Source organism: Pyxicephalus adspersus, chromosome 5 (genome assembly GCF_032062135.1).
Source record: "Pyxicephalus adspersus chromosome 5, UCB_Pads_2.0, whole genome shotgun sequence".
Taxonomy (NCBI): Eukaryota; Metazoa; Chordata; class Amphibia; order Anura; family Pyxicephalidae; genus Pyxicephalus; species Pyxicephalus adspersus.
Genome location: NC_092862.1, coordinates 71,257,893 through 71,281,550, shown reverse-complemented (window position 1 = coordinate 71,281,550; position 23,658 = coordinate 71,257,893). Strand labels below are relative to the sequence as shown.

The 23,658-nt window shown below is 35.2% G+C and overlaps 1 protein-coding gene across 1 annotated transcript in view; it reads right to left on the bottom strand.

The window, feature by feature from the left end:
* The window catches only part of CDH12 (cadherin 12), a 410,196-nt gene extending 386,794 nt beyond the window's left edge, over nucleotides 1–23,402 (bottom strand). The window contains exon 1 of the mRNA XM_072411847.1: nucleotides 22,934–23,402. The gene's annotated coding sequence lies outside the window, so the exon portion shown is untranslated. The remainder of the gene's footprint in view (nucleotides 1–22,933) is intronic.
* Between the last annotated feature and the right edge of the window lie 256 nt (nucleotides 23,403–23,658).

Below are 23,658 nucleotides of genomic sequence, written 5' to 3'. Positions count from 1 at the left end.
GCTGGACTATATACCTCTGTAATTACTTTAACACCTATTGCTACTATGGTACCTCTGGGCTAGAAAAAAAATCAAATTACTTCAGCCTGATGTCTTCTTGCCCATAGTGAATAAACTTCAGTCTAGATGTTTGATTGCTGATCTTTAGCAATTCATTTTCTCCTCTGCATTCGGCTACAAGTATGTTTCTAATAAAACATAGAGCTGTGCTTGTATTCTCTGCCCTTTAACCACTACATAATTTATCACGGGAACTGTCACAGCACTGTAAATATGGCTGTAATGCTCCGCAGAGATATCTGAACTGTGTTAAACAGTGGGAATGGTAAGGAGCTGAAAGTGTACAATGTGTTATTGCTATATTAAGAATGTGCAAATCACAATGCCTACTGTATGCTCCTGTGATGTAAATACATTGTTCTGCTGGAAAGCGTTACAGTATGTTTTCTAAACTGTTCATTCCATTGAATTTCCCCTAATACATGTATATATTTTTTAAATTTTTTAAATAACATCTATAGAAAACTGCAAAGGAACAAGAAAATTGACCTTGACTTCAGTTTTGAAAACAGCAGCAATGACTAATCAGTAGATATGTAATAGGAACACAAATAGCTTCCATACTGTTCATCCTAAAATCACTCTTGTTCTCATACAATTTGATATAAAATGGTTTGTATACAGCAAGCTGAGGGAAACCACTAAATACATAGCGCAAAACAGTCATGCTTACTTTTTTACTGGCCAACAGATTTGTAATTCATTTCAACTACTATTACCTAGACTCCATAGTCTCACTGTGAGGTTGTATAGGCAGTTGCTGCACTCCCTTAAACCACTATGCAGATGGCATTTCAGCCAAGCCATGCAGTCTAAACGCACCCTAGCCCATATTGGGACAATGGTGGAGCAGTAAAACATAATTTCCGCTATCTCCTAATTTTAGGATGCTGTTAGTGTTATATGTTTAGGACCATGGACCCGATTTATTAAGGCTCTTCAAGACTGGAGAAGATAGACTATCATGACTAATAGGTGAACCTTAGTGATTCAAGAACCTGGAGTTAATTTAATTTTTAAAGAATAAAAATAATTGCCAATTAATAGCAAATGATTTTTAAAAAATACAATCCAAGTTTGCTAGATCCCTAGGTTTTCCTATGATAGTCTATCTTCTCCAGTGCTGGTGAACTTTAATAAATCAGGCCCAATACAATGCATTAAAGACTAATTGACTTGCTGCCTTTCTTCAAATCTAAGGGGTATATTTCTATTAGATGAATCTTCCTGGTGTTTATAGTTTGAAAGACAGTGACTGGTTTACTAAGTTTTACGAAAGTCAAATAAATGCCTCTAAGTGTTGTTGTGGAGCAGATTTCAGGATGCTAATATCCAGACATATTTGGGTCTTTTCCGGAAGCTGTATGTAAAAGTACAATTTATGATTTTTAATTAATCTATAACCAGATTAAACTGTGACTTTTATATCTGCCTGGAGTTATATTTACTCTGAATTTGTTTATTCATTCAGTAGCTAATTTGCTACAGATATATTTTTATATGTACTCGGGAATCCTGTGTGTTTCAAACACCCATTTAGCATGAAGGAGATTAAATAAATTATATTTTTCCTGTCCCAAACCTGATAGGATATCAGATATTCTCTGCCTTTTAACAATATATGGAAAGCTGCTGCTTGGTTGTCATAATATACATCTTTATTTGCATTTTTACTCTCTTGGTTGAATATCTTATATGCAAGGTTTTCCTAAGCATGGACAGAGTTAAGTATTGTCTGTGATACTTTTTTATTTGCTCTGTTACATTTTTAGGACAAGCTTTTGTGGGTCATTGACACTTCTTCTCGGGTCCAAACAGTACTCAAGTACTGTTCCTTTGACCATTCCAAAATGTTGCATTTTCCATCACTTTCTTCACCAGCAGCAGTTAGGACATATACAGAGGTCAAAGCTCCCCATCAGTCGCAAAGGTAACGGTAAAACCTGACTTTATTTAAAACTAAAGAATATATTGATTCATCCTACTACCTAAATGAGGCAGGCACTCTAGATTACTGGATCACTACACTGTGGATAATGGAGTCCTACGATTCAAATACTGTTTTTCTATTAGGATGTACTATGTTTTATGTTTAGGATGTAAGAAAACAGCACAACCACCCACTCCCCTTCATAAAAAAGCTTATTGAGGGGTTGCATTGAAACACAGCCTCACTCCTTTGGGATAACATAATTTTTCAAGTTTTTATCACTTGAATGATTTGCCAGGGTGTGACCTAATCAGCTGGTACAGAAATATATCTGTTGTGCTGAGTCACTTATTCCAAAATTTATTTTTGCAGAGCAAAAGTTTTGAACCTTTGACTTCATTAGGTGCATACTTGTTCTGGATCAGCGACATATTGTAAAGTGAAGTATTGGTGCCACAGACGGCTAGTCATCTAACAGCTTCAGCAGCAGTAGTACAATGGCAGCCTCTATACTCTCTTAGCATGGATTCCGTTTAAATTTGCAACATCCCTGGACTTTGATCTAACTTAAACAGAAAATGTATCCAACACATAACTCAGAAAATGTACCCTTGTATTTCACATTGTCAGATACCACAAAAGCATCAGTATAAGTGGTACTTTTTATATTAAAATGCCACAACATTGATTCAGTTCAAGTGCTATTACTCTGAATTACCATGCTTTGTTTTTAAAGCTGTTCTATTCATATAAATTTACAAAAAAATGGGTTCAGACCATGTGTTGTTATATGTTGCCATTGAGACATGTAATGTAGAACAAAAAACAAAGCTAAAAATATTTAAATGCTGAGAATGGGGCCTGGATGGTTTGTTTCTGAAGTATTTAACTGCAGAATAACATACTAAAGTATACCCTTGATTAGCTATTAAACAGCTTGCTGCTTCCTTTAATTTAAATTGTTTACTTTCTGAAGAATGGTGAAAAGGCATGTCAAAGAACACCAGTGGATCATGCTTGGGTGCTTTGCGGTGACACTTTTAATTATTTTATGAAGGGTTTGTGTGTATGTTTTTTTTTGTTTTAATTATTCCCAGATTAGTCAGAAATAAGTTAAAGCAGACCCTGCACTAAAATTGAGAGTCCACTTGTACATAATTTATGTAATTTACTATACATGACCTCCTCCTTCCACAGGTATGTGGCATCACTGTACTTACAGAAAGATTCCTGTGGAGCACAAAGCAGGTTAAATTTCAATAAAACACTCTGGTCCATTGGAAAGGCATATTCTTTAAAAATTTGCTCACATTAAAATCCAAATGATCTTTCCAGAAGTATGGTGATGATTGCTGCTGGCAAAGACTGTGGTAAGTTTAGTATAATTCAAACTTATTTTCTTTTAGGTGCATTATATACATGCTAAAAGTAAATGATTTATTCAGGTCAGAGAGTGTATGGGAAACTTTTTTTAGGGTCTACTTAAACTTTCTTTTGGGCTATGGAAGAAAACTGCTAAATCTGGTGTTCACCTAAATGAAAGCTGGTTATGTGGACAAGAGTTATGTCTCAGAATAAAAAAAACAGGAAGTAATGTATAAATTAGAGTAATTTGATTAATTACTTTGTTGGTGCTTTACTTTAAACCGGTGGAGGTATAATCTATTCTGAAACTGGAATTATTGTTGGCAATGTTCAATTTCCCACTGATTCTATAAAAGTTTTAGGACCAAGTGGAAAGATTTACCTTACAATGTTTTTGAGCAATTCTGCAAGTTCATTATTGCAAATGTGGTTCTACTTCAACTCAACCTGTCATATGAATCTGCCATTGCTAATTTAGTAGTTTTTTCTTTGGTTATTATGCAAATCCCATGGATTCAACCTAATTAGTCACTGAGCTGAAACAAACCTGCATATCTGCTGACTGCATGATTGTTCTGGGTCACTTAAAAGTAAGCATAAGCAAGGCATGTGCAATATAAAAAGTCAGCAATTGCTCTCCCCATTTCTTTTTAACTCCAAGATAAGGACAAAACATAAACCTAATAGAATTTCCAAGGGTGCCAATATAAAGAATATTTAGTAATCAGGTTTCTCATGTGACTGGTATCCTGAGGTCTCTTCTCTAATCCTCTAAGTAGTAATTTTTTTTGTAAGTCAAGAAGCTTAGGGACTGCCCACGGGCCACAAAAAGGGAGGGAAAAGCACCGTCTGTTAAATACTTGACAAATGTGGTAACTGTGTGGATTTTACTGAAACCCTATATAAAAAGGATCCTTAACCCTTGCATCGATAAGGAAGTCCACTGGATTGTAAATCTTGTAATTACCTTAGAGTTAGACTTATGCCAGGTACAGCATTCAATTCTGCACAAATGCTAAAGTCAAATCTAAACTCTGGGCAATGGGAACGCATTGCAGTGTGGGATATGTGCTACTGTCCATTGCAATAACACACATTATATTACATCTTACCACAATACAATAGTGTAAACAGGTCCTAAGAGATTTTTAATTTACTCCTAAAATAAAATAGATTATATGTGAATTATTATTTTACTATATATGGCTGCAACGATCTGATGCTTCATTACTTTTCTATACTTAGTTGTGATATCATACTATTTTTTTATCTATTTTCATAGCCGTGATATGTCTACCAATAAATTGTAGCTGAATATGTTTCGGCAATTGTACAGTAATTTATGTATACATGTTATCAGTATATGTGTTTGCTATTTGAAATTAGAAGACATTTAGATAACTCATTTGACATGTCATTTCATGCAATGTGCCTTTCTACAGGATTTATTGAGCAAGTTTTAAGATGTGTTAGAATCTACATACCATAAAACTAAGGCTACTCTACACTGAATTTGGAAAGCCATCCCTCACTGAATAATTACTTTTTATATATTTCTCACATTAAATTTTCAAAGGGTATTTCCCTATTAAGGCTATTTCATAAGATAATGCATGAGTAAATGTCACTCACCAGCATATGTGTACTTTTATATAATGCGAAAATTCATTCATATCAACATTTACATTTTATTAAAGATTAACAAGGTCACTGTACTTTTTTGTCTTAGAAAGTATCCTTGACTTCACATGTTCTGTATTTTAATATTTAAATATGAATTTAACATTTTACTTTGTAGTTTTTTTTCTTATCTATGTCATGTTTCCTAACGGATTAGCCCAAAGAAAAAAGTTCTAAGATGAAATGGTGGACGTTTTTTCCTGTCAGCATTAATGAGCATGCTTCAGGCAAAGCTTTAACTATTGAGCTAGTACAAGAAGCTAAACCAATGAATCTCAATTGGTGTCCATGACTAAGTAAATCTAAATATACTTAACCTTAACGTTTTATAATAATAAATTAGCTCAGGTGCTAGTTTTAAATGAAAACAAAGTAAAAGAGCGAAATTAAAGAAGTAAATGTGTAATTTAAACATTAAAAGGAAATTAACGTGATGGCTCAATGGGTAATTCTTGTAATGGAATGTTGTAGCTGTACACTCAAAGTATCTTATTCAATGTTCCATCAACTTTTACTGAAGGTCGTCTGCAAAAATAAATAAATAAATCTGGATAAAATCCAGAAGCTTTGTATTCAATACTAAACAGCACAACAATCCAAGTATCTTGGTCAAGGGATTTTTCATTTTGCATCAATAATTTGCACGTCTCTACTCTTCTCTACTCTATCCTGTCATTTTTTTTATATTACTGTCATCACTGGGATTGCCGAACCACAACCATTAAAACTCCTAATCTTCATCTAACTTTGCCAACCAAACCCATACCTGAAAACTTGCAGATGGAGAGATCATAAATATTCACCAATTTACATGTATGCTATTTCTGCTAATATATACATATTTCAACTGCCTACTTGCCATGATTTTCCCTCATTACTTTGCTGAGTGTCTAAACCACTTTCTTGTAATCCAAAACTAACCAACTTTAGACTGGATCTGGGCTTTTACAATTAGGAATCAGGCTTGGATGGATTGGGTCCTTTAAGAGCTCTCTTTCGGTCTCTTTACTATATACATATATATATAAATCTCTATTGTACAGTGCTGCGTAATATGTTGGTGCTATATAAATCCTGTATAATAATAATAATAAATTTACATAAATATATGAAAATACACACATATATATATATATATATATATATATATATATATATACGGTACACACGATACAAACATGCATCAATCTATTAAGTGTCTATCGTACCAGATCACAACTTTTTTATGTGGGTAATAATTTGCAATAATCCCTATGAAAATAGCCACTACCAAAATAGTTAGGTCTAATCTGATCAATTTTAATAATATACCAGCACTAACAAAAGAGGAAAGTCACCACTTAATCCTAACCAGATTACCGCTATGAAGCAAGCAGCCAATATTTTAGTAATGATAGAGACACATTAAAACTGTTCTGCCCTTACTCTCCTTTTATAAATTGGTCCGTAATATTTAAAAAAAAAAAACAATGCATATAGATGTATCAAACTGCAAAACAAGTATAGTATTTGGTATTCTATTGTTAATGCATAGATGCAAGTGAAAAGTAATGCAGAAAAGTATGCCATGAGGAAACACAATAACAGCACTGATCACTGTTATATGCTGTCAGTTGTATTTTTCACTTAAAAACCAGCATCAGACTAGACGGGAAATAAAAAGCAAATCTGACTTTAAAAGCACATTAATCACATTTGTATACATGAGTAAACTTTCCCAACTGTGGTGAAGCAAAATGTTTATAAACTGCTTTCTCAGTACTGCTGAGGGCTGTTTGAAGGTTAAAGGATAAACACTCTACAAGTAAATCAAAAAACCTTTCCATGAAAAAGTTTTATTCAAAACAGTGGGTTGATTTACTAAAGAAAAATATTTTCTGCTTGTATGTACTCATTGCAAAGTGCATGTTCGTTTAGCCTTGTAATTGAGACAAAGCTGTTACTGTTACTTTGAATAGCCAATTGTGCGCTGGGTAAAAAAAGGAGCATGATGCATATGGTTATTGTAGAGGAGTGAAGTAAGCAAAACTATATTACCAAGAAATACTGCTTTTCATCTCTATGGGGGTACAGTATTTATGACCTCCAGAAGTCCTACCTATTTTGCACATGCAGCAAGCTGAAGATTGTTCAAATTAAACAGAGCAAAGGCCATTCTCTAATTTCATTTTAGCACTAGGTGTCACAGAGACCACTAATTGTACCTTATTGTTTGTTACATTCTCAGCTTGGAATATGCAGCTGAATCTAATAACTGGGAGAAGCCTATACTTAGGCATTGCAATTGACTGTCAAGAAACAGAGCTTACTTTTCAACATAAATATTTCTTTCTGATGTACACTGGGTATAAAAAACATATTAACCCATTAAAAAAATTGTACTCACATTAATAAGAAAATATCAATTTATATTCGGTTTGTTTTTCCAGAAAGCAACATACGCAAAAATAAGAATTAAGTTAAATAATAACTTTCCAACTGTATTGACTGAAAGATATAATAGCAACAGAAAAAAAAAGAAAGCCAACAAAAAAACGAATCAGAATGAAATGGGTTTCTTTTCATACCCACAGTATACCGATGGTTTAGGATAAGTAAATAAAATGTCGAACTCTTAGGAGTGCGTACGAGTTATTTTTACTTATTTTGAAGAGGAGCAAGCTATCATGTTTCAATAATCTGTGCTTTCTTCATCAGGGTTACAAATAATACAAACACATGGTGTAAATAACAAGTTATTAGTATATGGTAAAAATAACATTTGAAAATGTAACACATACATATCTATATGCAAATATTCAGAGCATAGTTTCTAAAATTTAACATAATCGCTTTCTTAATTATTGGTATTTTTTGGTATGTGGTATTAGCCAGTGATAACTAGAGATTATCTTAAAAGAAGATGTAGAATGGGCTCTGTTTGGGTTGCCTTATTTTCAAAGAAGGACCAACAGATCTTATAAAAGGGAAATGTTATTTCAAAGTTTAGGATTTTATATACATATGATTTACAAGACAAAGGGAAGGGAAGAAGTTAAAGAGTATATAGGAAAAGGATGGGAGAAAGAAGGGTTCTAGCTCTATCTCTAGCACATGGTCATTCTCATTCACACAACCATGCAAGCCAGTGTTTTCTCTCCTTGAACCACTCCCATCTGCAAGTCCAGAGCAAATCACATCCTTGTTCATCCATCCTTGGTGATGTCTTGTTTTAAGAGGTTACACAGATTGTCCATGTCCCTATGGTGGAAAATAGTGCCACCGCCCCCTGCCCCCTCCAGGAAGACTGAAGCAATAGTAAACTGGTGTGGGCAGGAACTGGCAAAGGTGTTAATGATCCCCAGGCCTCCACTCATGGAGGATGAATCATTGTCTCTGCTCAGCAATCCTGAACATTGATGAGGGAGTGACATTACTACTCCCCAAATATTTAACACCAGTAAAAATTGGAGATTTTAGTGCATAGGCATTGAGGAAAAAAATGGTGGCGTGGTAGGGCTGGTTACATATCAGTGTGTTTGGATGGTGGGATGGGAGACATCATAAGACATCATACATTTGCCTTAAATGGACAAACTGAAAGTGTTTCTTCAATGCCATATATGTTATATACGTATATATCATGACCATGTGTATCAGGCCTAAATGCTATTTTATTCTAAATGTTTTAAAATGTGAACTGGTGTAAATTAAAAAAAAATGAAATGCAGGAAACAAATGCTTGAATTGCTAACTAACAAAGTAATCTTAAAAAAAGTGTTTCCCGAGTTTTACTACAATGTCTACACAAGCAGCAGAATACATCTGCATTTGATCAAAGAATTTCTTGCATATTTTGTGACACGTTCATTTATGTATCCTTAAATCAGGAGATGTTTTTGATTGCAGAAATACATTTTCAGCAGCACTTGATATTTTATTGATGGCTGAGATCTCCTCCCAAATGTCTCTTAATTTCCCAAATCAAAACCAGCACCACCTGGAGCATAAATGTAAATGATAACATCCAGATACATTGTCACTGAAAAGATGAAACATTTCAGTGCTTGACTTTAATGACGGACAGGCAGCTATTAAAAAATAAGTGGAAAAATTCTAATATTACATATGCCTAGCAGTAAATAAATCGATCTTGGCTTCTACCCTGCAAAATTATAAACATAGTTTGAAACAAAAAATTGCTTTTAATGCAAAGTGTACTATAGACGTGTACTGTCATCTACATCATTGGTTCTTTTAAATGCATTCTTATAAAGTTGTTCAACTTGAAAATCAAACTGTGATCTCAGAACACAGTTCAAGGAGGATGCCAGTAAATGTCAGATTAAAAAGAGTTGCTATAACATACATTTTGGCACAGGAAAGCACCTTTTTCAAAGTGCTCATGCCTGGTCCTCGAATAAAAGGATCTTTGCAGTTCAAAGTTGCTTTGATCTCTCTTGGACGGTGTTCTCATTTTCAAAACACATGTAAACAAATATAGTAGTATAGCACAAAGCAACACTGCATAGAGACTTTAATTATTTAATTCCAGCTCTATAAAATAGCCAAGTCTAATACTTTTTACCTTTTTTTCAAAAAGATATTAACAAGTTGTCTGTTTTGAAAGTAGTAAAAGATAACCAGGAAACTGAGATCATTACACAGAAATGAATCCTAAATTATAAGCTGCAAAAAGAGCTGTATCTTCTATTGCGTACAAAAAGTGTTTTATTGAACTTGCCAGATCACCATCAATAATAATTACAAAACCAGATATCATTTCTTTGATGAAACATGTCTTGTCCATAACTAGTTCAAAATTTCTTTTGCCCAATCCATAACCTCAGAAGCTATTCACTTTTCATTTGGTACAGGGTATGTATTTAATATAAGATTTATTGATTTGGCTGCTTGCCAGTGGCTGATTTTTTTACTTGAAGTTTAAAAGACAACTGAGATGAAATAGTATTCTAAATGTGCTACAGAACAGAAACTTAGTTGAATATGTTTATTGCATGATGGAAGAAAAAAGGCATATCAACATGAATGCAATAAAGAAAGGAAAGTGTTTATACATTTTCACATGCTACCATCAGTGATTTATTGTGCTTTTGGAACAAGCAGCTGTCTTTGCTCTCCTTTTGTTATGAAAGAAGATGGGTAAGAATCAATTGTGGTTTTGGAGCGATGATCAATGGTCAATTGACAAAGTGAATATGCAGAATAAAAAGCGAGAAAGCCAGGGGAAATAAAGATTGCATCAAGGTCATAGCAGAAATGCAAGGACAACATAAAGGTTGGATATATAAAATTCAATGCAGTTCACTTTACTGTGTATTTTCCATGCCAAGGAACATTTTTTCTTTAAAAAAGCTTTGTTCTAAAATTCCCATTATCTTTGTCATTCTATGTATGCATATTTTGATAAACAAATTCCCATTCTCACTCATGAATGAAACTGGTGATCTCAGTGACATTGGCAAATATAAATTCATAGTTCGATAGAGTGTGTCAGCCAACAAGAATTTACATTTATTTCAACATTTCCAGAGCATGACTGATTTATTGTGTTCCCTTCGCCAGTGTGAATTGCTGAACATTACACTATGCACATAGGTCAGTTTTTATCTATAGGCCAATTTTTATCTGAGCACATAAAGCAATGTCTCATATTTAGATTTTCACTTAAGAAATTATACAAGAGTAGTTTGGTTCATCTTAAAATAACCAGCAGGACTGACAGATAAAATAAAAATCTCCACTAATTATTACCCAATATTGCATTTTGCTGCGTTGCATCAATCTATGCCATTTAAATTGATGACACAGGTCAATGCTGTAATATGCCTTTTATGATACTCATTAGTTTTATCTTACAACAACATAGAGTGAATAAATTTCAACTTTCATTACAATATGTTTCTGGAATATTAGCTGCATATTAGTATTAAAGTAATAGTGTTTGCTGTACCCTCAGATCTTAAACTGAACTATTTATAGATTCCTCATTTTTAGCTAAAATAGCTACTTTGTTCTAACACAGCTACAGATGTAACATTAATATTTCAGACTGTTGAAAAGGTCATATTTTTCACAAAGTCATTTTACTGTCTTCAGAAATCTGCTTCATACAGGGAAAATTAGCCATTGAATAGTGGAAGATTCTGAGCCTAAAAAAAAAAGTTTCCTAAAACATCTGTGTCTGAACGAACATATCCATACGTACAGATTCATTCCTGATTTTTCATTACTCGGTTCAAATATTAATAGATTTGTTGACAGTAAGGTCTTATTTCTAGACACCCACATAGAAAGTCTGCTAGGATGAAATTCCTAGCCTACTAATATTATTATCCTAAATTATTTTTTTTTCTAATTTCCCTGCAGATTATACCTAGAACTGAAATGTTTGACTTAAACAATAAAATGTTTTCTGTGCAGGGTATTTTTTTTTGTCTTTTACTTCCTGCAGTTGAAGTGTGTAGGCTCATAAAATACAATCATACTTTCATATTTATGCAGGTCAGAATGGCTATAGCTTTACTTTAACAAGATAGAGAGATGCAGTGCAAGATGCACGTAGAAAGAATACTGCATGATCATAGAGCTGGATTTAAACACTGTTGCATTTTCACTGGGTTTGATATATATATATATATATATATATATATATAAAATATATATAGAGGGAGAGAGAGATGTATCTATGTTTTTCCAATTCTTCAATTGCCTATGATATCTGCTACATGAAATAGCAGCCACCAGTTAATTTTAAAATTACTCAGCTGCCATATTTTTTTACTGTAGAAGTGATCATTTTGAAAGCCCTTAATTGTGATGCCCTCCCTCCTCATTCCCAATGCTTCTTGGGTTTTAATGCTTCTGTTTAGGGCCCAAGAACAACAAGAAATTGTGTCAGAATGGTAAGCAGGGGAGGACAGATGAACAGCTGTTTCTTCATCCTCTCCGCAATAAGTGATCTTGAAAGTGCTCTGCATTTCTGAGTTGAGGCTAAATTAGTTGTGAATTGGGATATTGTCTACAATTAGTCCAAAGTACAATAATACAGAGCAATACATCAGAATAAACTTTATGGAAGTTAAATAGGTATATTGTGTGTTCTAATAATATAGGTAATGCACTTTGTTTCTTAATAATTAAGCCTAATTACCTTTACAGAACATGTGTATTTAAAATGCAGGTAACATTTTGGAGCATAATGTTTTTTATGCCTCCTTCCACTGCCATGCAAATTAAAAAGTGATTAGATTACATATCAGATCACAAATGCAGACTTGTTATTTAATACCTGGATCAGTGTAACAAGCCACCTAAGAGTTGGGGACCTTAACATTTATGTGTGGGCACTGGTCACTGAGAATAATTAAACAAACCCTGTTTGACTATGGGTGAGCCCAGGAAGTGTAAAGCCAACAAAGTCTGCATCTAATATCCAACATTTTATTTAAGTCCCAAAGGTGCACCTTAACTTTTTATAACAATGGATTAGCTGTTAACACAATAGAAGAACACAATGGTTCACATTGTTCCTAAACAACAGTAGGTACATCAAATCAAACTCTTTCACCTAAAAGTATCACTTGATTTTAATATTTTTTGCATTTTTAAGGGTTTGTGCTATTGTCTCTACTGGGGAAATCTCCCATTAGCTCTTGTTTCACCCAAATTAAATTCTTTTTTGTGTCACTGTTGGAGAGAATAATTCTTGGTAACTGTTCCAGGGACAGGCAGTCACCAAAATAATAAATTGGGAAATATCTGCTCAGTAGAGGTCCAGTTAGCAATACAAAGCCTGACAAAGATCTGAACCCTTCTGTGTTCTTGTGAATATCTTCAGGAGAAATAAAACATTTAGCTAGCACTACACTTGGATTACTGTTAAAAAAAAAACAGAACTGATAGAATAGTCTGTTGCTTCTAAAACTTCCCCATAATTAATTACAAGGAAATTACCTGACACCAAGTAGTCTCTGAGCATGTTTGAGGAAGGATGACCCATCTAAAAGTCTTATTGCTGTTTCCACCAGTTAGTGGGTTATCCATTCTTGTCCTGAAAATTATTACCTGAGTACCTCCATCCAGATGTTACATGTCAAAGCTGGGATAGTCATTACAGTCTCAATAAAGCAAGTTATCCATTATTCTCTTTAGTTCTAATTTGGCTGCAGCAATCACTGCTATCAATATCAGCATTGAACAGGAATCAATAGGACATATAGGGCCTGATTTTAAAGCCCTTCAAGACTGGAGAAGACAGAATATTATGGGAGAACCTGGATGATCCAGCAAACCTGGAATGGATTTCCAATATTGCTAATATTTAGCAAATATTCTGAACCCTGGACTAGTTTCATTCATAGTCTATCTTTTCCAGTCTTGGAGAGCTTTGATAAATCAAGTTCCATAGGGATAGCTGTAATATATTAGCATAGTTTGAATAAGCAATCAGTTGTTGTTTATAACCATCAGAATGTTAGGCATTAGTAAATGACATTCCTTTACATGAGTCATATGCCAATATATGCAGTTTGCCATTTCACAGCTTCTGTAAAACAGCGCCACAAAAAATAAGCTTTTAAATAATTAAATGATAATATATTTTTATAACATGTAAAACAGTTTAGCCAAATTACACTTAAATGACAGTGGTTTACAGTTATAGGTCTAACATTTGATAAAGGATTATAGGGTTCTACAGATACAGTGAGGAAAAGGCTTCAACCTTTTAAAAATGTCAAAGTTTTCTTTGTTAAATGATTAGTCATGCATACAAAAAAAGAGACTGATAACAAGTCCATTTATTGTCGTTATCTCATGTGTTAGTCAGACAATTTTCTAAAAATCCTAGAAGGAATTTCATGTTGCTACTGCTGAGACAACCATCCACCCATATAATGACAGCAACAGCAATATAATGTGACTCGTGGGTACATTATGTAATGAAAGCAGTTAGTAAGAACATGTCATATTAATGAAATGTTATCATACCCTCATTAATAAGATACACATATGTATTTCTAACAAGGGATATGTATTTTTAAAGAGCAGCTCTTCTCTGCAGTCTTGTGTTAAAGAATCCTGGCATTTGCAAATACCTGTCAAGCTTTACCCAATTGCAAGCAGTACCTATTCAAGTCTATGGAGGTAGCAGTTGCAGCAAACTTCCCATGGACATCACCATGCCTTTTTTGCTGCTTGTGAAATAAAGGATAATGAATGCATCTATATGGTCCAATGTTAACTGTTTATTTAAACCATTATGTTTCAGGCCAAATAATTAAAGTTAGGTTTTAAGGGTAAATTAAGTTTAAATATAAAAAACTGCAGGCGTGTTACAGTTACAGCTATCTGAAATGATCCAGCCACAGAGCAGGCATCACAGGAGGTCTTCCGTCACCACCACCAACAAAAAAAAGTTTCTAAATTCCAATAGATGATTTCCCATTACTTCCTGCTCCATGATAAAATCTCATTACTTTATGTGCTAAAGACAAAAATTGCCATTATGAACTGCAAGGGTTACTCTGTCCAGTGGAGGAGCATGGAAGGTTCAATTGTGTTCCTAAAATAATGCCGTCAGAATCCTACATATTCATATTACACATGTAGGACAAGTTGATCTTTTTAACATTTGCTTAGGGATCTATTGCTGTCACCACTGCATTCCTCCTTCCATAGGGAAACGTTTAGACATGATCAATATTTCAATATATTAAGCTCTTAGCTGAAATTTGTTGCCATAATAATGAAAGAACACATAACAGAGATATGTACAATGATAGATTTATTACACAAAAGATGAGCAGAGGAATCCAGCAGGCTTTGAGTACTGCACGTAACTTTTAAATTATGCATATGAAGATAAGCTTTCTGTATTGCATGATTTTGTCAATATTACTGCACTGAGTTTATGCAACGTAATATCCTAAATGTGGGCTGGCACAGTCTATCTATATAAGATATTTAAACCAGTATTGCCTTGAAGCCAGGGGCAGGCCATCTTTCGCTACTGCTTTTTAAATCCGAGCAGAATTCTCCCTGGATTATCGGGATAGGTCCACAGAAGATACCCAATCCTGTCACAGGAAACAACTCAGCAGATGGGGGATCGGTTGCTAAAAATATATTACTGGTTCCCATTCATCACTTCTACATTGGCTGGGTTATCAAGGTATTGCTTCCTCACTAATAGAATGTTGCACACCATTGAAGGAGCAAAGCCTCAATCATCTCAACTATCAATGAAGGGAGCAAAGTATGGAGACAAAGGGTATTTCCTTTGCATGGATTAAATATCCTATTACAAGAGGGCTAGGGACCTTATTAAGGGACATTATTTTGTAAAAGTAATAGTAGAAGAAATCAATTTTCAGTTATCTTCCCTTTGCTTTATTCCTCAGAGGAATTCCATACTAAGGACCTTGAAAGGTCTCATGGCAGTCATGCCTCCCCCCATTTTTCCTTCATTTCACTTTTTTTGAGCTCCATTAGCTTTTAAGTGCAGAAGCACATACAGTCCAATACTCCTTTGTACAGCACACCCCTTTTTTAATCAATGGTAAGGCCTTTATAACTGGACCCTAGTGTAAAATATACAACAGAGTTAATTTCAACCGGTAAATTGTGCATAATCCTGGCTTAAACACATTTATTGGGCTAAATTACCATTACAATTAACCTCATGGAATAGAAGATGGTGTTCACTTTTTCCATTTCAAGACATGGAAGACATTTTTAAAAAACATTGGTACAACATACAAAAAAAATCTGTTTTTTAACTCTGCCCCTGAATAATGTAATTTGTGTAAGAAACAGAATTCCCTCCTGTTTCATTGTAAGATTTTCCTGGTTACATGCATCATACATGATTAGGTTAGATCCTTTTTAAATAGAGAGCTGTACTTGTCAGAAGAAATGCATTCTGTGTTTACAGTCAATTCCTCTATCACAGACAATATTCCTGGTTTGTTTACTTAGCACTTAGAAGCTTGGAGTTGTTAGTCACATTTAATGCTAAAAACATTTCACAACTTATCCAAGTGGCCTTCTTAGTTCTGAAGAGTGTCTGCAACATACCCCAAAAGTTATGGCCACTGACTGCCAGATGCTAACTGTCCAAGAACAATTCTATGGAAACCACTGTGTTCATAGACAGTGCATCTGCCAAGACACCAAAGAGGCTGTATTAAGTTGAGTGAGTTACCCCTGTAGCTTTAAAAGTTGGGGCTTGTTCAAACTTGCAGAACTTGAGGAAGCCACCATAAAACGTGAACGTCCCTTTAAACATAATTAAATACTCTTAGCTGTAGAAGTACTCTGACCTCTTTCAGGTTTTTTTTCTGTATGTGTCCAAATTGTACAGAATTGTCTTTATTTCCTGTTGTGTATCTAAAACAGAGATTTGCCTAATTAGGGCACATATAGCAAAAAAAAACAAAAAAAAAACACAGCACAATAATTAGTAGAGTGGTAATAGATTTTTAGGATTGGTTTCCTGTCTGTGCCTTGATGGGGGGTTTACTCCATACCTTTTGTGCCACTGGAGCATAAAGCAGGGAAAAAATCTGTGTAGTGTGGACACAAAAAATAAACGTTTTCTAAACCTTGCATCATTTTATCAAACTTTAAGAAGTTAAGAAGAGAAAGAAATTAATGACCCAGGATATGTATGCAGATGCCTTTATAATGATTTTTTATATCTTTTCCACAAAACACTGACTATATTATATAAATTCAAATATATATATATATATATATATATATATATATTAATATATTTATATATATATATATTTGTAAAAAAAAAGTTTAAGGAAAATTAAGTAATTAAAAGTACAGATAGGTGGATCAAACATAGTAAAGCAGATTGCAAGAGTGAATCATGAACATTGCTGGCAGATTTTAAAGGATTTACCCAACAGGAGGTATTTATCAATGTAGTAAAGAAGCCTTCAAAAAATAACTAAACAGACAAAAACTGTTGTAGAGAACAGTGCACTGCAATATTATTTTGCACTTTGGCTTGTATTCATAAAATGTAAACTGTAAAGCCTGTGATATGTCTCACAAAAGAAGTCGGTCATATTACAATAACTGACCATGTTCTGTTCCCAGGTTTATGTAGTTATTTATTTTTTGCTTTCCACGGACAGTAAAGAGCTTATTAGGGAACATTTACCAAAAATTAACTGAAGGACGTGTGCTCTTCCCCTAGTTATAGGTGAACACACATTGGTTTAACTGAAGGACGTGTGCTCTTCCCCTAGTTATAGGTGAACACACATTGGTTTGGGGTGATGAATATTCATTTAACAGTTCTATATGAATCCTTTAAAGCAAACCTTAGAACATTTTCTGAATGATGGGAACAGTACCCACGCCAGCTCCCAGTGTTGCACCCCAAGATTGTGTATAGATATTTACAGATATATGTGGATGGATATATATGTATATTTATTATATGTGTATAAGGGTGTATATGTGTAGGAATGTTGTGTTTAAATATGGGAACCTGTTTTTCCTTGTACTGGCCATCTGTTTCACCTGAGGGAATGCCTAATCAGTGGTTATTAAAGAACCTCAACCAAGGAACAATAAACAAAGAGATAATAAAACAGATGCCAGTAAACAAGATCTAGTTCCCATAATAAACTGATTACCAGTAGGAGTTCCTATATCTAGATATTAAACAATATTGCTGTGTACTTCATGTTTCACCTTGTTTTCTTAAACTGTTTGAGTGACTAGCTATCATTTGTGCATGAACCTTCATTTATGGAATATATATGTGCATTGATTGGGTGATATAATACCCATATTTATGCAGATAAATATTCCTAATTAACACCAGCCATTAACATTGCTGGTGGTTGTTAAGGGTGGTATTACAAACATCCAAACTAAAACCTCATCACTATTCTACACCAGTGAATGTTGAAAATCACAATAACTGCTTTATAAATATGTCCCGAAAGGCTGAAGCCATTCACATAAATTCACCCAAATTATGCACAATTTTACAAATAAAATAAAAATATCTGACTCTTGGAAAAATGCTCTTTAAATCTTGTGAAAAAAAATATTGAAATAGACCCATAGGCTGCAGGCATGTATGACTACAGATAATATACCTAAATTAAAAAGTTACCTCTGACTCTGGTTTATCAAGTGAAAAGCAATATGAGATATCTTAACCTTTATTATTCTTTGGAAATCTCAGAGGGTGATATCTTTGTGCTGCTCATATACAGAAGATCAGTGACCAGTCTGCCCATCAGGAGGCCAACATTTAATTTGTGTGGGCATCTTAAGAAGGTCAGGAAATCTATCATATCTCTTATTATTGACTTCAAGTCAAACACAGCACAGTATATGATATTTAGGAGTGAGCAAATAAATGTTATAAAATGTAAGCAGTCTTCCCAACTTAATGATTATATATATATATATATATATAACAGTAAAAAAAAGAATCAATGGTTCAGATCTGATTCTAGAAGTCTAACTGAGCTAATTCAACAGTAATTTTTAAACAGGTAATTGCAATGTTCTACAGGAATATTCTAAGGACCAATATAATTCTGTGGACATTCAAAATATGCATATTTTTAACATACAGAAACTAGCTTTAAAGAAGCAATCAGTGATTTCTTCAGCAGCAAACAATGTAGAACAGTTCATCCTTAAATCCTAAAGCCAAAGCACACAAGTCTAGGTCAGCTTACCCTGCTTCCCCCTCTCAAAAGTCATTTAGCAGCTCAGCTCAACCAGCTCCCCTCTCCCAGCAGTCACTGAGCAGCTCAGCACACCCTGCTTCTCTCTCCTAGAAGTCACTCAGCAGCTCAGCTCAACCAGCTCCCCTCTCCTAGAAAGCAGCTCAGCTCAACCAGCTCCCCTCTCCTAGAAATCACTCAGCAGCTCAGCTCAACCAGCTCCCCTCTCCTAGAAATCACTCAGCAGCTCAGCACACCCTGCTTCTCTCTCCTAGAAGTCACTCATCAGCTCAGCACACCCTGCTTCTCTCTCCTAGAAGTCACTCAGCAGCTCAGCTCACTTAGCTCCCCTCTCCTAGCAGTCACTCAGCAGCTCATCGCACCCCGCTCCCCCTCCGAGCAGTGAGTTAGCCGCTCAGCTCTCTCTTTGCTCTCCTTCCATTCAGCAGCAGAGGAGGATAACCCACTTAGATGAATATCTGGGATCTCATGTGTAAAGGCGGGCAAACATGCAGTATTTTACATCAGCTCTCAGCCAGGAATTTTTAATCATATTGCTCAGAATCTTTCAGACCATCCATGTTTTTTATTTCTGAACCCAAACCATGTATTCAGCCTCTAATGTTGCAGATTCCTCCGCAATCTTCTTTTGCCTAATCCAAACTCTGACTCTGGTGTGACGTTTTGCCATGGATGTAGAATGTGTCTAGCCTACAGTTTACTTAACTGAACATTGATAAATATAAAATATAGTTTAAAAGTTCCTATAATAAAGTTTTTGCTTTTATTTTTGTATTTTTTGCTTAGATTTTGGTCTAGAACTTGCACTGTTGCCTTTGTAGCTGCTTTTCAAACCACTTTGAAGCATGTGTGACTGTTCTTACAAAGCCACAATTCAAATAAATCTTTTGCAGATGTGTTTTTCATTTGTGTAAGAACTGAGACTAAAGAATCCTATCTATCTACAGCCTTTGTCTATACTGATTAGTCTCCTGCTATTTTTAAGATGAATTTGCTCCAGCTTTTCTTATTTACTTCATCCCTATAACGCTAACATGAACTCTGGTATTAGCTTAATGTGTATTGTCAGTCCCTGACATCAGAAAAATATGTTTATTAAACCCACAGCATCAGAGGGATCAGAGGGATGTGCACTGTAAGTCCAGGGTTTTGCAGGTTTATTGTTAGTCATTGGTATCAGCGAGATGTGTATTTACAGTCCTTCATATTAGATGAATATGTGTTGTTGGTCCTTGTCACAAGCAGCCTGTGTGTTGCCAGTTTTTGATATCAGCAGCAAGTGTTGTTGGTCTGTGGTATCTGCAAGATGTGTGGTAATACTCCCTGGTATTAGCAGAAAGCAAAACTTCATTACCAGATGTGAGTCCAAGATCAACGTGTAGGAGCCCAAACATAAAAGTTTTAATTTTAATCCAGCATTGTTCAGTTTACCCTCTGCCCCTCCTTGCTAGCAGTGACATAGCAGCTCAGCTCAACCTGCTTCCTCCTCCCAGCACTGAATGGACAGCTTTCCTACCTTTACATCCCTGATGTACACAAAGATAAGGCCCTCCAGAAGGGGTAAGCTGAGAACACAACAGGCCCTTCAGAAGGGTAATACTGGGAACTGAATGGGCCATCTAGAAGGGGTAAACTGAGAATGTAATGGGCCCTCAAGATGGCGTAAACTGAAAACAGAATGGGCCCTCCAGAATAGGGTAAACTGAGAACACAACAGGCCCTCCAGAGTGGGTAAACTAAAAACAGAACAAACCCTTTAGAAGGGGCAATCTGAGGTGTGGACGTTACCTCCACATGTGTACTGTTAACTTTGAGGATGAATTGACTACAGTACCTGCTGTAACAGAAGTTAGTGTGTGCTTGTTTTAGAGCTCACTGAAGTGCTACATCACAAGCCTGGGTAAACCGCTAAAGTGGAGCTCTACTAACTTTTAACACCTGATGAAGGGTTTCCAAACTTTGCTTAACCTACCTAATACTAAAACGTTTAAGATAGGAATAGTACTAGATAAAGATAATAATTTCTGGATTTGGGTGTCCTATTACCACATTACATAAAAGATCTTTAGAAGATATTTGTTATCAAAAATATCCTAGAATAAAGTCTTGTGTTTTGTATATTTAGTTGTTCCAGACGCCACCTCCTTTGTAAACCAGTCATGTTTCCCATATGATAACCCCAATATGTAATCAAAGTTCTCAGTAAATGTCACACAATGCTAATATAATAAACAAACAAGTAGTAACATCATCATCTCAAGTAACTAATAAAATAAACTCACCTAAGAAGAAAAAAATACTTTTCATTTTCATTCCAATGATACTATGCACATACGAACATTTTTAATGAATATAATCCATGGCAGTTCATCATGCAAATAACTTCTTCAAGCAACACTTCTTAAAATATCTTGTATAGATGCAAATCTGCTCTTTCATATGAATCTGCAATCTGCCATACATAAACCGCCACAGTAAATTAGGCCACAAAAGAATTTATCAGCTGCTATTTCTGCACTTTACCAAATCCATCAAGTCTGCATTCTACCAAATCCATGAAAAATCAAACCTCTCTAGAAAGAGAGCAGCATATAATTTGCTGCTATTATAGGGACTACATGGAAAACTTCAGCAGAGAGTGCTAACAGTGTCCAATGATTGCATGCATTCACCTATCATATACCAACGTAAATATAAACTTATAAGTATTACATTATCCTTTACGTTATGAAGTTTTGCTGCACATGATACCAAATATGAAACAGTGACGTACATATAATATAAGACACTCAAATAACTAAACATTATACATTACCTGACAAAATGATATCACCAAAATGGGAGATATCCATCCCCAGACATATTACCAAACAAATTCAACGTGCAAGAGGCAATGCCAGTAAATTTGCAGTGTTCACACAATCTGCTATTCTGCTCAACATAATGCATTTTAGGAGAACTGTTCAACCTATTACAGAGAATAACAAGCAACCATACATGCGTTCTTTCAAATCTGGTTAAAAAAAGGCACCCTTCCAAGCAAGTCTGCAATCAAACCCAGATACAATTCACCTTGAATGAGAATATACGAACACTTGGCCACAAGTGGACAATGGACTCTTGTTAACTTTAAGATGTGACCTTAGGCAGGCAAAAGAGTCCTTGAATTTGATGCGCTAACTTGAAATTCAGAGTGACAGAATAAAATACCTGGTCACTAATCTGACATGGCTTTCTGATTTAACACTTCATTCTTCATATTTATACCATCTTACTGGGAATCAAGATTTGATCACAAGCAAAAAATGATTTACAACTGCTTTTGCAACAACCCAGAGATGATTTATCTATTTTTCCCTAGTAATTCACTGTAACAATGATGAAAGCAGATGTATAGAAAATCTCACATTCTGTTGTCTTTAAACTCATCATCCCAGCATTTTAAATGTCTTATCTGCAATAAGCAGACATTGTACTTCTTCTACAGTGTCCCTTAGGTACTATAGACCTATTAAGACAGTGAACTATTCTATAAATAAGAATGTTCTAAGAGAGAGATGGAAACAGAGTCAAATGTTGACATTATTAGGTTGCTTTATGTCCTGGACATCCACTAAGCTAGAATGAAATTTCACATTTTGTTTTTCCTTTTTTGTGTTTAACCCTAGAGGGGTATATAATAGTCCAGCATCTTACTTGTCAGCAGGACTATATATACCTATTATGATTTACAAAACTCTGGCTGTACTAGCTCCCTTTAAGACTTGACACCTAGACAAACTGAAGTTTTATTCCAAAGTGGTAAAAGACATGCAACACTGACTAATCATGCAAACATTTTTCTTTCTTTTTCATCCACAAAAATCAGGTTTAGTATTTCCTTTAAACAAGAGAGCTCAATCTCTGTACTCTCTTGCAGAGCACACAGCCTTTAAGCTGGCACACCAGCAACATGAAAAGGTCAAACAGAAAACAGTTCACTCTAGAAAATTGACAGCCTACTATCAGGGAATATAGTAAAGGGAGAAATAAAAGCTTTTTTATTGACAGAGATAGAAAAGGCTGATTTGCTGCAGTGCAGAATGGCAGTTCACTCAGAAGTTTCAATGCAAAGACTTGGAAAGAAAAAAAAATGCATTCACCCAGATAAGGGATCACTTACCTTAATTGAGATGCTTTCTGTCCTACAGCTCAAGCACCAAGGAGCTGAACAGGCAAACCAACACCCAGCAGGTAGAGAAACTGCTTGTAGTGCCTCTGTGGTTTTTTTTCCTGGTCTCTCTCTTTTTCTCTTGCTTCCAGGGAAGCTGAAATCCTGGGAGCTTCTCTTGTAGAGTAGTATTGTACCACACTGATCTCAGTAGAAAATCTCCAGCCACTGTGCCCTGGACAGGGCAATCTTCTAACTAGGGCGAAAGGCTCCTATCAGGTCTCCTGAGATTTGGGATGATCATTGACCTGATTAGTGATGAACACTCCCTACATGCAGGGAAAGCATACAGAGGATTGGCTGGTGACAGGAGAATTGGGGGGGAAAATGCACTGGAGCCACTTGGGAATGCTGTCTTTTCCAGACTAATGGATGTGTTGCTGCTGAAGCTGTGCAATTTGTGAGGAGGTTATGTACAGTGTTAACCAATGTGCTGCTGCCTCTGTGTGCTGCTGATGGAGCTGATGCTGGTGCTGATGCGAGGGATACAGTAGAGATGCTCACAGTGTTTGTGAAGGTACAACAGCCTCACACAGCATGTAGAACACATTAATTAGTGACTGATGTAGCCATTTCATAACAAGAGGCTTAAATATGCAATTTTCTGTAAGCTAGCAGATAAAGTAGATTAACACACTTTCCCTGACCCTAGAGACTGATTCTCCATTGCAGCGAAA